Raw genomic sequence first — 15,110 nt, forward strand, 5'->3', positions numbered from 1 at the left:
CTTCATTTATTTTTTTATTTTTATTTGTTGAGACAGAGTCTCACTCTGTCACCCAGGCTGGAGTACAGTGGCACGATCTCCATTCACTGTAACCTCCATCCCCTGGGCTCAAGAGATTTTCCTGCCTTAGCTTCCCCAGTAGCTGGGATTACAGGTGCGCACCACCATGCCTGGCTAATTTTTTTTTGTATTTTTGGTGGAGACAGGGTTTCGCCATGTTGTCCAGGCTGGACTCGAACTCCTCACCTCAAGTGATCCACCTGCCTCAGCCTTCCAAAGCTCTGGGATTACAGGTGTGAGCCACTGTACCTGGCCAGGAAGCACAACACTTAAAACCTTGAAAACGAAAGGGCTGGGACCACTTCCACTTGGCACTCTTCACCAATGAGGGAAGACTTCTTTTAAATGTTTTTCACTACAACCAGTTGAAGGCTCTACCTTTCAGAGCATCTACTTACTGAGCTGACAGCGACCCCATATACAACTGCTTATTGGAAAAGACCAAACTATGTCTTTAAAAATGTTTCTTTAAAAAGCAGGTCACATCACCAATGAAAATTTGTAAACTTACATACACAGAGAAATATTTTTCTTGGGTTACTGACTTGATAGAAATTTTGATATATTCTCCCCCTAAAGGAACCAGTGAAAAGGCCTGTCTGGTGATAAGGGGCTATACAAAAGCCATGGCTTGGGTCCTGTGTACAAGCTTGCCTCTTGCTCCGCAGCTGGAATCTAGTTCTGTTGGGAGAAGACAGTCAGAGAAGTCCTTACATCTCTGACCCCGAAAACCTCTTCTGAGCATTGCCCAACACTCCTGTTATACAACATGCAAAACAAATAATCAACCTTAAAAGTCAGGCAGCCAAAGCTCTACTCGAATAATAAGCCCTTTTACAAACCGCTTGTCATCTGCCAAAATCAGCTCCAAAGGAACACCAGGAACTCAAAATTCTATTGTTCTCATTAACTACTTGGGGGAACTAGACAAGCTTCGATGGCTTTATTGGTTTTCTGAGAGACAAAAGACATTAAGATTTTCATCTATCTGTACCCTGTCTTTGATCTCAATAATTTAATTGTAGCTCCAGTCCCACCATCTCTGAGAGGCCTCTATTAAAAGGGTGAGCTAGAAAGGGACCCCGGCCTTTTTTTAGAGCATATGCTATTTTCTCTACTTCTTTCCTGCCTGATTGTTAGGGTGGGAAAAGAATCTAAATGCCAACTTTTCCCGAAAATTTATTGAGAGGGAGGGAGAGGGCAAGACAGAAGCATCTGAAATTTAGTCTTCTGCCTGTGAGGGCTCTCTGGCTGAAGTTCAAAAGGAAAGAGGAGCTTTGTCCAAGGAAAACTATTCAAAACTATGTTTGGTGCACTTGGGAAAGGCTGGTGGTGCACTGTTGGCCCAGAACAGGTTCTCCAGGATTCAAAATGCAGGGTGAGGCCTTTTTTTTTTTTTTTTTTTTTTTTTTTAAGATGGAGTCTTGCTCTGTCTCCCAGGCTGGAGTGCAGTGGCGAGATCTCGGCTCACTGCAACCTCCGCCTCCTGTGTTCAAGCACTTCTCTACTTCAGCCTCCCGAGTAGCTGGGATTACAAGTGCCCACCACCATGCCCGGCCAATTTTTTTTTTGTATTTTTAGTAGAGATGGGGTTTCACCATCTTGGCCAGTCTAGTCTTGAACTCCTGACCTTGTGATCCACCCACCTCGGCCTCCCAAAGTGCTGAGAATACAGGTGTGAGCCTCCGCTCCAGGCCAGGGTGAGGCTTTCGTTTTTAGGCATCAGACAAGATTTATTCACATGATAATTCCATATTTTCTGAGAAGGATTAAAATTTTTCTTAGGTCCCCAAACTAGAAGGCAATATCGATACTGGTCTTGGTTATACGCATTTATCATAATATTCATTTAAATAGCAGACTGGGGTTCCCTAAAACAATTAGCCCTATTTCTGTTTCCATGCAAACAGGACAGACAGAAGTCATTCAAAAATTCTTTTTCAAACCAGATATGAACAAAGAACTCTCAAGTCTGGATGCAATGTTGAATCCAGTAATCATGCTCCTACAACCAGCCAGATCTCTCAAAAGGCAAGGTGAGAACGAGGAGCCGCACGGCAGTACAGTCACCGTGCTGCCAAGTGAGGACAGGGATCATCACTGTCTGGAGGGTTGTTAAGTGGTCCTATTAAGAACATCTTCCAGGTAAATGCTTTCAGTGAAACAAAAACAAACAAACAAAAAAGAAAATCTGATGGGAGAAATCTGTTATAAAACTCATCTCTGATGAACCACAAAAGGGATTTCAATGTGTACTTGACATTAATATCCCAGGCCTGCCAACTCACAGATACGAAGCTCAGGATTTCCCTCCTCTATAAAGTCTTACTACCCTGCCTTTTCCTGTTCCTGTTCCCGCCTGTTAAATTGATCCCTTCTTCTGCTAGGCTGCATACATACTGCTTTGATTGCACTTGTTTCCTTCACTAGCTTATAGGATTTCTGAGAACAGGGACCAAACCTTTTTCATCTCTGCATCCCCATTGTTAGCACAATTACTGGAACATTGTAGGGGTTCATTAAGTCGTTTAATTGCTGATAAGATTAATAATACTGATAGTTAACTTTTGAGTGTTCAGAAACTCTATGTTTAACATCCTATATTTCTCCTCATTTTCCAGGTGAGAGAGCTGAGGCACTGAGATGTTAAATATCATGCCTAACCTCATCCAGCCAATAACTGGCAAAGCAACAACACAAACTAGGTGATCAGGCTCCAGAACCTTCATTCTTAACTACTACACAGAGTGGCACACAGGAATGAATGAGTGATCTCATAAAAGGGCTATATACCTATGAAACTATTAAATAAGAACTGAAATTGGTTTGATTTAGAAACCTGGTTTATTCACACAAAAATTGATTAAGTAGATATCCAGTACTCTCTGCCAAGCCCAGTGCTAAGCATTAGTGGTACAAAGAGAAAAAATATGGTCCTATTCCTCAACAAGAAGAAAAACAAACAATGAACGGTCACTAAGCACTCACTGTTAAGTAAGTGCTTAATAGTAAGCTGGGCACTGTTCTAAGTATTTCACATTGTTAGTCTCGTTAATCTTTACAAAATCCCTATTATGAGACCCCAGTTATATTGTATTATTAAACTGAGATGAGACAGATAAGAAACTGAGGCTCAGGGAGGTTAAGCGAGTTGCAAGAGCCACCATTTGAATATAAGCAGCCTAGCTCCAGAAACCATGCTCTCATCATTATACTCTACTGCCTCATCAGTTTATAACCACACAACCATAACACAATGTGATATGTGCTAAGAGAAAGCAAGAGAAAAAAATACTATAGATGCAGAGAGGAAATGATAACTTTTGCCAGAGGGAGCTCAAAGAAGGCTCTGTAGAGCAGGTAACATATGATCCGGGCCTTGAAGATATGAGTATAGGAAAGAAATTCAGGCCAGGCACAGTGGCTCATGCCTGTAATCCCAGCACTTTGGGAGGCTGAGGCAGGCAGGTCACTTGAGGTCAGGAGTTCGAGACCAGCCTGGCCAACATGGTGAAATCCCGTCTCTACTAAAAATACAAAATTTAGCCAGGCATGGTAGCAGGTGCCTGTAGTCCCAGCTACTCGGGAAGCTGAGGCAGGAGAACTGCTTGAACCCAGGAGGGGGAGGTTGCAGCGAGCCAAGATCACACCACTGCATTCCAGTCTGGGTGACAGAGCGACACTGTATCTCAAAAACATAAAAATAATTTTAAAAAATTCAAACCAAAACGCTACATGGAGACCAGTAAAACTTGTATGTGTCTCCAAAGCCACCACTACTAAAGTACAAAGCTAAGAAGCAAGCCCAGCACTAAACTGTCTTCTACTGCTGAGGCCACTTCTCACCAAGGAACAGGGAAATGACCAGTGAATCTGTGGCCAGAATCTTTATGTCAAGTTTCTCACTTAGTTGAAACGCTCCCTGGGGTTTTAGTCAGCTTCACAGCACCTGTAAGAACTTCTTTTTTTTTTTTTTTTTTTTTTTTTTTGAGACGGAGTCTTGCTCTGTCGCCTGTAAGAACTTCTTTTCCCCTCCCTTCCATACAATAGATAATGTTTCTGGAAGGAGACCCTCAGACTCTCTTTAGTGTAACTTGAGGCCAGATCTTTCAAGGTTGGCAAAGGAGGCTGGAATCACCATGTGGGTGAGAGGGATAGCTGGACCTCACAGCCCCAATTTTTTCCATACATGAAGATACTCTCTGCTCTGTTAACTGCAGAGGTTCTGAATTCAGTTGTATTAAAGGGCATCCATGGGTTCCCTTAGAGTTCATTCCACTCAAACCTATTGGCAACATCCCGTCCTGTGATTGCTACCTTCCCCAAGGATTACTGGGTGCTATCCCCAAGAAATGCAGGTGAATAAGTACAAGTGAACTCAACTCTCGCTAAGTACTCCTGGAGCAAATTTGCAATTATTTCTCCCACTCAAAACACCCTCTCTTGACCCCACATACCATTTGAGTTACTGATTCATTTCTCTGCTCACCTTTAAAAAAAAAATCTTCAAAAGATTTGTCTATACTCCCTGTCTACAATTTTTCTCTTCTCTTTCCCTTTTGAACCATTCTAATCAAGCTTTTGTCCACTGAAACAGCTTTTATCAAGGCTACTAGTGACCTCTATGTTGTTAAATTCTACCAAAAATTCCCAGACCTAATCTTACTTGGCCAACCAGAAGTATTTTTCAGTTGATCATTCTCTCTTCCTTGAAGTACCTTCTTCACTTGGCTTCCAGGATACCATTGTCTTCTGGTTTGCCTTCTACCTTCTGGCCAGTTTTTCTTAGCCTCCATTGTTTGTTCCTCTTTATGTTCCTAAACTCTAAATGTTGAGATGTCTCAGGGCTTGGTCCTCGGTCTCCTTCTCTTTAACTCTTCTCATTCCTTGGTGATTTCGTCTGTATCATACCTTAAATACTATGTAGATGTCTATGACTCAAAAATTTTTATCTCTGGCCCGGGCCACTCCTCTGAAGGCCAGGCTCATACATCCCACAGCTTATGCAACACCCCCACTTAGATGTCTAATTGGAAGCTCAAATTAAACATATCCAAAATTGAGCTTCCAATACACTCCCAACCCTGTTCATCTGACAGTCTTCACCATTACAGTTAGTGGCAACTCTATCTTTCCGACCATTCAGGCCAAAAGCCTTGGCATCATCTTGGACAGAGATGCTATATTACAGAACTCCAGGGGGCACTAGACACTTTTTTGTCACTGCTATTAGTGTTATGCCATATGGTGACCCTGCTTTCCTTGATTCCTTTTACATCCTACATCTGATCTGTTAGCAAATCCAGTTGGCTGTACCTTCAAAATGTATCCAAAATGCAACAACTCCCCAAGTCCACTGTCCTCCCCTGACCCAAGCTTGCCCCCTTAAATTTACTTTCCACAAAACAATCACAGCAATCCTTATAAAATATAAGTCAGATCACATCACTCCCCTACTCAAAATTTCCCAATGCTTCCCATCACATTCAAAATTCTTACAATAGCCTACAAGATGCTGGATTGCTTTTTTCTTTTATATTTATCCCTATCTAATAGACTGTATATTTTCTTTATTCATCTCACTTATTGTCCGCTGCCCATATGTGAATATAAGCTCCATAAAGTCAGGGACTTGGTCTGTTTTATTCACAGATGAAGCCCCAGCATCTACAGCAATACCTGACACGAAGTACGCACTCAATATGTATTTGTAAATGGAATGAATGAAGTAGATTGAGTAGGGGGAAATCTTGACACATGGGCCAGAATTATACCAAAACGCAATATGACAAGTGAAATGGCATTTGAGGAGCAAGCTAGTGCTGAGACCTAGTCAAGCCCCAGGAGATGTTTTCAGTTTCTACTTCCTACCATTGTTTTGACATTTTGTCTGAGGAAGTCTCCATTCTTTTGTCTCCTAAAGAGAAAGAAATTGACTATATAGAAAAGTAAGGAGCTCCCCCTAGTGGAAGTAACTCCATCAAAGCAATGGAATAGAAAATCAAAGCCTGGTGCTTGAAATTACAAAGATCACTGGGGACAAAGGAAGTGACTCCAGCATTTCACAGGAAAAATCCTCAGTGGAAACATTGGAGAACTAAAGATTAGATCTGAAGCACATGGGGGAACTTACCAATTTATTTTATTGTTGAACCTCTTTTATTTATTTAAAGTTGAACAACAGGCCGGGCACAGTGGCTCACGCCTGTAATCCCAGCATTTTGGGAGGCCGAGGCGGGCAGATCACTTGAGGTCATGAGTTCGAGACCAGCCTGGCCAACATGAAGAAATTGCTAAAAAAAAAAAAAAATTAGCCAGGTGTGGTGACATGCACCCATAATCCCAGCTACTCGGGAGGCTGAGGCATGAGAATTGCTTGAACCCGGGGAGTGAAGGTTGCAGTGAGCTGAGATCGTGCACTGCACTCCAGCCTGGGAAACAGAATGAGAATCTGTCTCAAAAAAAAAAGTTGAACAACATATGTACCTACCCTCAAGGAATTTAAAATCTGGTAGAGAATGTAACTCACGAATACAAATAAGCACAAAGCAATGAGTATGGATGTAAATCAGTGAATATGAGCCAAACAAGACGAATAAACTAAAAGATATGACTCACTCAGGAAAAAGAGGGATTACTTTAGGCTGAGGAAATCCAGGAAAACATCTTGGAGGGAATGGTTCTTGAGCGGCACCTTGAAAGACAAATAAAATTTACATAAGCGAGTACTATATGTAAAGACCTAAATCTAGAGAAGGGCACATCATGTGAAATTCCAAGCAGACCAGTGGGGCTTTATAAAGGTCACAATTTGGGTGATAACACAGAACCTGAAACCCTCCTTGAAAAGAGCAGAGAGGGATTCCTGAGAGAAAGGTCCTTGGCAAAGGTGAACACAGGCAGGGACCAAAGAAAGTCCCTTTCTTCATTTTCCCTTGGATGAAAGGAACACTACTTAAATGTATAGGGGAAAAAAAAGAAAATAATATAACTGCAAGTGGTTATTCTCTTCCATGGTAATGCCTACTGAGGCACTTTTCTGGTGAATCTAGAGGAGGGGTCCACAAACTTTTTATTTAAAGGGCCATATAGGCTGGGCATGGTGGCTCATGCCTGTAATCCCAGCACTTTGGGAGGCTGAGGCAGGTGGATCGCTTGAGCCCAGGAGTTCGAGACCGACCTGGGCAACACAGTAAGACCCCATCCCTACAAAATATTTAAAAATTAGCTGAGCATGGGGGGGTGCACTTGTAGTCCCAGCTACTTGGGAGGATGAGGTGGGTAGATTGCTTGAGCCCAGGAGTTTGAGGCTGCAGTGAGCCGTGATCACTCCACTGCACTCCAGCCTGGGTGATAGAGCGAGACCTTGTCTCATTAATGAATAAATGAATGAATGAATGAATGAATGAATGGACAGATAGTAAATATTTGTGGCTTTGTAGGTCATATACAGTATCTGTCACGACTACTCAACTTTTCCATCACAGGGTAATAGCAGTGATAGACAATATATAAACAAATAAACAATAAAACTTTATTTACAAAAATAGATGGCAGACCAGATTTGGTCCACATGCTGAAGTTTGCTGACTCCTGGCCTACCAATAAGAGAAGCAGTTACATGATTCAAATGCTTAATCACATCGGGCTTTGGTAGCCCAATGTGTTCATGGATGCAACAGAGATACACCTACCTCCAGTATCAGATTGGGCAAGTTCTTGGGTTGGGTTCCTTCTTTTCTGACCAGCGCTTAGATGTATACTGCCAATATTTGCCTCTCTAGTACTTCTTTTTAATTGCTGGTCACCCTAAAAACAAAACCCATCTCATTTGAAATCCTCCATTATTAGAAAGCTATTGATAGGACTATTGATAGGGCTCACAAGGCAGCGTTTATCTTGATACATTTTCTTTTTCAGGGTCTGGACTTCACCTTGGCTTTGCAAGATAAGAAATCCAATCTAGGCCAGGTGCAGTGGCTCATATCTGTAATTCCAACACTTTGGGAGGCCAAGGCAGGAAGATCACGTGAGGTCAGGAGTTCAAGACCAGCCTGGCCAACATGGTGAAACCCCATCTCTACTAAAAATACAAAAATTATCCGGGCACGATGGTGGGTGCCTATAATCCCAGCTACTCGGGAGGCTGAGGCAGGAGAATCGCTTGAACCCGGGAAGTGGAGGTTGTAGTGAGCCGAGATCATGCCACTGCACTCTAGCCTGGGTGACAGAGCGAGACTCTGTCAAAAACAAGAAAAAAGAAGAAGGAAGGAAGGAAGGAAGGAAGGAAGGAAGGAAGGAAGGAAGGAAGGAAGGAAGGAAGGAAGGAAGGAAGGAAGGAATTCAATCTCGAGTTGTCTGAAATTGGGAAGACTATGAAAGCTCTACTTATCAGTAAAAGTCCCAGAGGAATGCCAGTAGCATCAGTTTACATTCAGTAGCTGTTTTACAGAGATCACCCTGATACTTTGTTACCTGCAAGGGAAGCGGGAGCCTCCATTCTTAGATGTTTTCCTGCCCTGAAAAAAAAAGTGACAAATTGGCAATATGAATACTTACAAGAGGCATTAGCTATAAGCTTTGTGAAAAGAGAGATTATTTTTTAAATTAGAAATAATCTTTTATTTTTACAAAAACAGTATATATTCATTGTGAAAAATTCGAAAGCAGAAATAACTAAATAGAACATTGTGTTCCCATCACACAGAAATCACCACTGTTAACAGCTTAGTATATATCTTTTCAGATATTCTTTCTAAGTATATGTAATACATATACGCATTTTCTTCCAAAAATGAAATACTGTACAAAATGTTTTACAACTGCCCTTTTCAGTTAATGACCTCCACCATTTCATCTTAATAAGTTTTCACATCATCTAATAACCATCCATATACAAATTTCCCTAATTTTCCCAAAAATGTCCCATTAAGCAAGTTTGTTTAAATCATGATCCAGTCTCAGACCACACGCTGCATCTTAAGTCTCTTTTCATTGAAAACAGTGTCTTCTTTCAGGACAAAAATTTTGTTTCATGCTGTATCCCCAATGCATTTAACAGTTCTTGGTACATAACAGTAACTCAATAAATATTTGTATAATTAATTAATAAAAAATTTAGGGGGTGGGGGATTCATGGTAGAGTTTATCTCATCAACCCATTACCCTTTAGCTCAATTTTATAGAAAATAAAAATAAAGACCAGAGACATAAAGTGACTTCCCAAGGTCACACAGCCAAGTATATGTCAATTGTTTTCCATACTTTTTTTTTTTTTTTTTTTTTTTTTTTGAGATGGAGTCTTGTTCTGTCGCCAGGCTGGAGTAGAGTGGTGTGATCTCAGCTCAACTGCACTCAGAGGTGCGACCTCTGCCTCCCGGGTTCAAGCAATTCTTCTGCCTCACTCTCCCAAGTAGCTGGGACTACAGTTGCACGCCACCATGCCCAGCTAATTTTTGTATTTTTAGTAGAGACAGGGTTTCACCATGTTGGCCAGGATGGTCTCAATCTCTTGACCTCGTGATCTGCCCACCTCGGCCTCCCAAAGTGCTGGGATTAAAGGCATGAGCCACTGCACCCAGCCCTTTTTGTTTGTTTGTTTTGAGACGGAGTCGCCCAGGCTGGAATGCAGTGGCGTGATCTCGGCTCACTGCAAGCTCTGCCTCCTGGGTTCAGGCCATTCTCCTGCCTCAGTCTCCCGAGTAGCTGGGACTACAGGTGCCCGCCACCACGCCCAGCTAATTTTTTGTATTTTTAGTAGAGACAGGGTTTCACCACGTTAGCCAGGACTCGATCTCCTGACCTCATGATCCGTCCACCTTGGCCTCCCAAAGTGCTGGGATTACAGGCGTGAGCCACCACGTCCAGCCCAACTTTTTATTCTATTAAACCAGGAGTTGGCAAGCTTTTCTGTGAAGGTCAGAGAGTTAATAATTTAGAATTTATGAACCAAGAAGCAAGATCGAGGATACTATATAAGTATTTACATAATGAGAGAAAACAAAATTGTACAAATTTTTAATTAATGAAATTTAAAATGTAATAACAATTGACTATAAGGTTTCATAATACAGTTCTACTAATGAAAAGATTAGAATAGAAAAATAACATTTTGCTTCATTGGGGTTGAAAATTAGTGTTCCCTATCATCAAATTTGTTGTCACTTTTCATCTGAAAACACATTCTTAGCTCACAAGTCATAGATTGCCAATTCCTATACTACATCATGCAGCTTGTTTGTGGTCTGCTTTTCTTTTAAAGTTTAAGTGAAAATAACATTCCTCATAATTGACAGTTACATTTGGGTGCTGGCTTATTGGAGCTATATGATAGTAAAGCACCAATGAGGAAAACAATTCCTCAGTCACTCTTTATTTTATTTTATTTTATTTTATTTTATTTTATTTTATTTTATTTTATCGCCCAGGCTGGAGTGCAGTGGTGTGATCTCAGCTCACTGCAACCTCTGCCTCCCAGGTTCAAGCGATTCTCCTGCCTCAGCTTCCCAAGTAGCTGGGACTACAGGCACACACCTGGCTAATTTTTGTATTTTTAGTGGAGATGGGGTTTCGCCTATGGTCTCGAAACTGGTCTCGAACTCCTGACCTCAGGTGATCCACCCACCTCGGCCTCCCAAAGTGCTGGGATTATAGGCATGAACCACCGCGCCCAGCCCACATTTTTAAAAAGTATGTAGTGTGTTACTTCAGTTATTCTAGTAGCTAGCTGTTGAGCATGCCTGTCTTCTTTCATTTAGATGGACAGAAGGTAGGCTGCATTGTGACGGTCACTTTTATAATTAACCACGTGTTAATATTTAATAAGGCTGACCAATTTAAAAATCAGTGCAAGTGAGGATAGTAATTGGCCTATGTTGGGGCTTCCTTTTCTCAAATAAAAATATGCTCTTTAAAGATACATAGGTAAATATTCAAAGAGTTAAAAGAACAGAAAGTGGTTGCTTTTGGGGGCAACATGGAACGGGAAGGAAAGCAAATGATTCCTTTTTTAAAAAAGCAAATCTTGTAGAACTATTTGATTTTTTTTAAACTACAGTATGATACCTGTAATCCCAGCACTTTGGGAGGCTGAGGTGGGAGGATTGCTTGAGCCTAGGAGTTCAAGATCAACCTGGGCAACATGGCAAAAGCCTGTCTTTTTTTTTTTTGAGATGGAGTCTTGCTCTGTCACCCAGGCTGGAATGCAGTGACGTGATCTCAGCTCACTGCAACCTCCACCTCCTGAGTTCAAACAATTCTCCTGCCTCAGCCTCCTGAGTAGCTGGGATTACAGGTGCACACCGCCACACCTAGCTAATTTTTGTATTTTTAGCAGAGATGAGGTTTTGTCATGTTTGCCAGGCTGGTCTCGAGTTCCTGACCTCAGGTGATCCATCTACCTCGGCCCCCCAAAGTGCTGGGATTACAGGTGTGAGCCACTGCGCCCAGCCGTGAAACCCTGTCTCTACACAACATTTAAAAATTAGCCAGCCGTGGTGGTGTGCACCTGCAGTCCTAGGTATTTGGGAGGGTGAGGTGAGAGGATTGCTTGAACCCAAAAGGTTGAGTCTACAGTGAGCTGTTATTGCACACGCCACTGTACTCCAGCCTGGGTGACAGAGCGAGATGCTGTTTCAAAACAAACAAAAAACCTACAGTATGTACTTGTATAATTTTGATTAAAATAAACAAAAGAAAACCAGAGGCACATTAAGACCCCTTCTGGAAAAGGTTTCCTTAATACTTTCCTCCACGTGCGTTCAAGCAGGGTTAAGTGTTCTCTTCTCTGCTCCCCAGAGCATCTTGTCCTCAACTCCCTTCAGAGCACTTAACAAGCTGTACTGTCATTGTGCTCCTTGCAAGGAAGGACTATGTATTATTTATTTCAGCTCCTATTTTTTACAACACTAAAAAAGGCATTCGTTAAATGAAGTGAAACTAGCTAAACCAAATACAACCAAAAATCACTCAATCTAGGCAAATTAACATCACAATGAGACACCAATCAAAAAGACAGACAAGAAAGTATTGGTAAGGATGTGGAGAAATAGAAATCCTCATACATTTACCAGTGAGGAGAGAAAACAGTGCAGCCACTTTGGAAAACAGTCCAGAAGTTCCTAAAAATTTAAACATATGGTTACTTTATAAAACCCAGCAATTCCATTCCTAGGTACATACCCAAGAGAACCCAAAACATACGTCCACACAAAAACTTGTATACGAATATTCACAGAATTATTCATAACAACCAAAAAAGTGGAAACAACTCAAATGTTTATTAACTGATGAGTGGAAAAACAATATGGTATATCCATCAATGTAATATTATTTAGCTAGAAAAAGGCAGTACTGATAATGTTACAAAATGGATGAACCTTGAAAACATCATGTTAAGTGAAAGAACAGAGACACAAAACGCCACATATTGCATGAATCCATTCATATGAAATGTCCAGAAAAAGCAACTATATACAGACAGAAAGCAGACAAATGATTGCCTAGGGCTAAATATGAGAGAGGAGATTAACTGCAAACAGCTTCTGGGAATTCATGGGGGATAGGGGAAATGTTCTAAAACTGTATTGTGGTGATGGTTGCATAACTCCATAAATTTATTTTTATTTATTTGTTTAGTTTTGAGACAGGGTCTTGATCTGTCACCCAGACTGGAGTGCAGTGGCACAATCACAGCTCACTGCAGCCTTGACCTCCCTGGCTCAAGTGATCCTCCCACCTCAGCCTCCAAGTAGCTGGGACTACAGGTGTGCGCTACCACTTCTGGCTAAATTTAGTTTTTAAATTGTACACTTAAAATCAGTGGATTTGATGGTATATAAAGAACAAGGCTGGGAAAAAAATTCCTCAATCTATTACATTATTCAGTTTCTTTACAAATTAACTGTTTTTCCTCAAATAGACTACTTCTATTAAGAACCGTGGTGAGGCTGGTGGTAGTGGCTCACACCTGTAATCCCAGCACTTTGGGAGGCTGAGGCGGGTAGATCACCTGAGGTCAGGAGTTCGAGACCAGCCTAGCCAACATCTTGAAACCCCGTCTCTACTAAAAATACAAAAATTAGCCGGGCGTGGTGGTGGCATGCCTGTAATCCCAGCTACTCAGGAGGTGGAGACAGGAGAACTGATTGAACCCGGGAGGCAGAGGTTGCAGTGAGCCGAGATCGTGCCACTGCACTCCAGACTCTGTCTCAAAAAAACAAAAACAAAAAACAAAAAAAAACCGTGGTGAGGCCGGGCGCGGTGGCTCACGCCTGTAATCCCAGCACTTTGAGAGGCCCAGGTGGGCTGATTACTTGAGGTCAGGAGTTCAAGACTAGCCTGGTGAATATGGTGAAACCCCATCTCTATTAAAAAATACAAAAACTACCCGGGTCTTGTGGCCAGCTACTCAGGAGGCTGAGGCGGGAGAATTGCTTGAACCCAGGAGGCAGAGGTTGCAGTGAGCTGAGATCGCGCCATTGCACTCCAACCTGGGCCACAGAGCAAGACTCTGTCTCAAAAAAAAAAGAAAAAAAGAACCGTGGTGAATTAAGTTTCTGAGCCATTTCTGTCGGTTGGGACTTGGGGCTGTGCTGCATAGACATCACAGCCAGCATCTCAGTCTGTGAAATTGTAGGATGTCTTGAGGTGTAAAACGTGTTTCCAGTTGAGTGACGCCAGTGTGTAGTCTAGATAGTCTCTGGCCTCTCTGCCAGTTTAAGTGTGAGAGTGCCTAAGGCCTCTACACCAAGCAAGAAACTAGTCAGTTAACAAACTCACGTCTTGAAACTGCCCAGCCCAGTTCACAACCAGGTGAATTGTTCTATTACAGCATATCTATGAAAATGATCGATCAAATTACTGATTTGATTTTTCTCCTTTTTTTGGAGGGTGGGCAACTGGGTAAGTGCTTATTGGGCAAGGATGTTTGGGCAAGGATGTCCGACCAGATCAGCCAAGAGATACGAAGTCCATCCCGTCGACCTGTCCCCTGGGGTAGTACAGGGGAAAGCTCATTTCTCCAAGGCCAGTGGGGAGGCACAATGGGATTTAACAGCACCTCTCCTGGCTAGGGGAAAGGCTGGGACAAAGTCCCTCCTTTGTTGCATTGCGGGAAGGGCCAAACCTGCCACAATGTCAGGGTGAGGTGTCTGTTCCCGGGGCCTCCTGGTAACCGGTAAGCTCATGCGACTGCTCCGGAACTTCAGTCGCTTTCGCCGCTGCAGCCCCACCGTCCGGCCCGCGCACGACGAAACGAGCAGGCGGTGGAGGGAGGAAAGCAGCCCAAGCCGGCTCGGCACTTTGCCGCTCACTCCTGGCAGCCGTCCGAGAATCCCCAGGCGGTCCCCCACGACCCTGCGCGTGACCCCCCTGTCACGTGGCCGCCGTCCCTTTCGGGACACGCCATTGCTTCTGGCGCCCCCTGGTGACCAGAAGAGAATAGAGCTGGCGTCGCGAGCGCGAGCCTGCCGGTCAGCTGGACCCTTCGCGAGCCGGCGGCGGCTGTCTCGGCCTCCGCGGCGGAAATGGCCCCGTCGGTGGCACCGGGGCGTGCTCCGCGACACCTAGGGAGCTGACCCAAGCCCGAACTGTAGTGGGTGGAAGCGGTTTCCACCCTTTCCTCCCTTCCCCCGAAATGGAAAAGAACCCCTGTGAAGACAGAATGGCCAGATAATTATCTTGAACCTGGATTCCAGCTCCCTTGTGCAAAAACAGAAGAGTAAGGCAGGGTTTTGGAGTTTACGTTTGTTTGATTAAGAGGGTTTTGCTGATGTTCCTGAAAACATGTATTTGTAGCCCCGAGATTGTGAACTAATTATTACTTCTGAGTCTCATTGTCCTCTTCTATAAAATAGGGACAATAATGGTGAAGTGTTTGTGAGGATTCACAGGTGTTTGTGAGGATCAAATGAAATAATCCACCTGAAGGTTTTAGCAGACAGGTTAAAGCTACTTGTTTAGCTTTAAACTAGCTAGTTTAGCAACTAACTCAGGTCTCAAACACCTTCGAGAAATGAAAGGATTTTGACACTATAAAATAAACACGTGCC

The 15,110-nt window shown here is 42.9% G+C and overlaps 1 long non-coding RNA gene across 1 annotated transcript; it reads right to left on the reverse strand.

Moving 5' to 3' along the window:
• Positions 1-6,673: 6,673 nt before the first annotated feature.
• LOC119620937 (uncharacterized) lies at positions 6,674-14,361 on the reverse strand. Its single transcript, XR_005237485.2, has 5 exons — positions 14,186-14,361; positions 12,123-12,179; positions 8,536-8,579; positions 7,755-7,869; positions 6,674-6,754 (listed from the first exon to the last, which is right to left on the reverse strand). It is a non-coding gene; the product is annotated as an uncharacterized lncRNA (long non-coding RNA).
• Between the last annotated feature and the right edge of the window lie 749 nt (positions 14,362-15,110).

The sequence above is a fragment of the Chlorocebus sabaeus genome, chromosome X (assembly GCF_047675955.1).
Source record: "Chlorocebus sabaeus isolate Y175 chromosome X, mChlSab1.0.hap1, whole genome shotgun sequence".
Taxonomy (NCBI): Eukaryota; Metazoa; Chordata; class Mammalia; order Primates; family Cercopithecidae; genus Chlorocebus; species Chlorocebus sabaeus.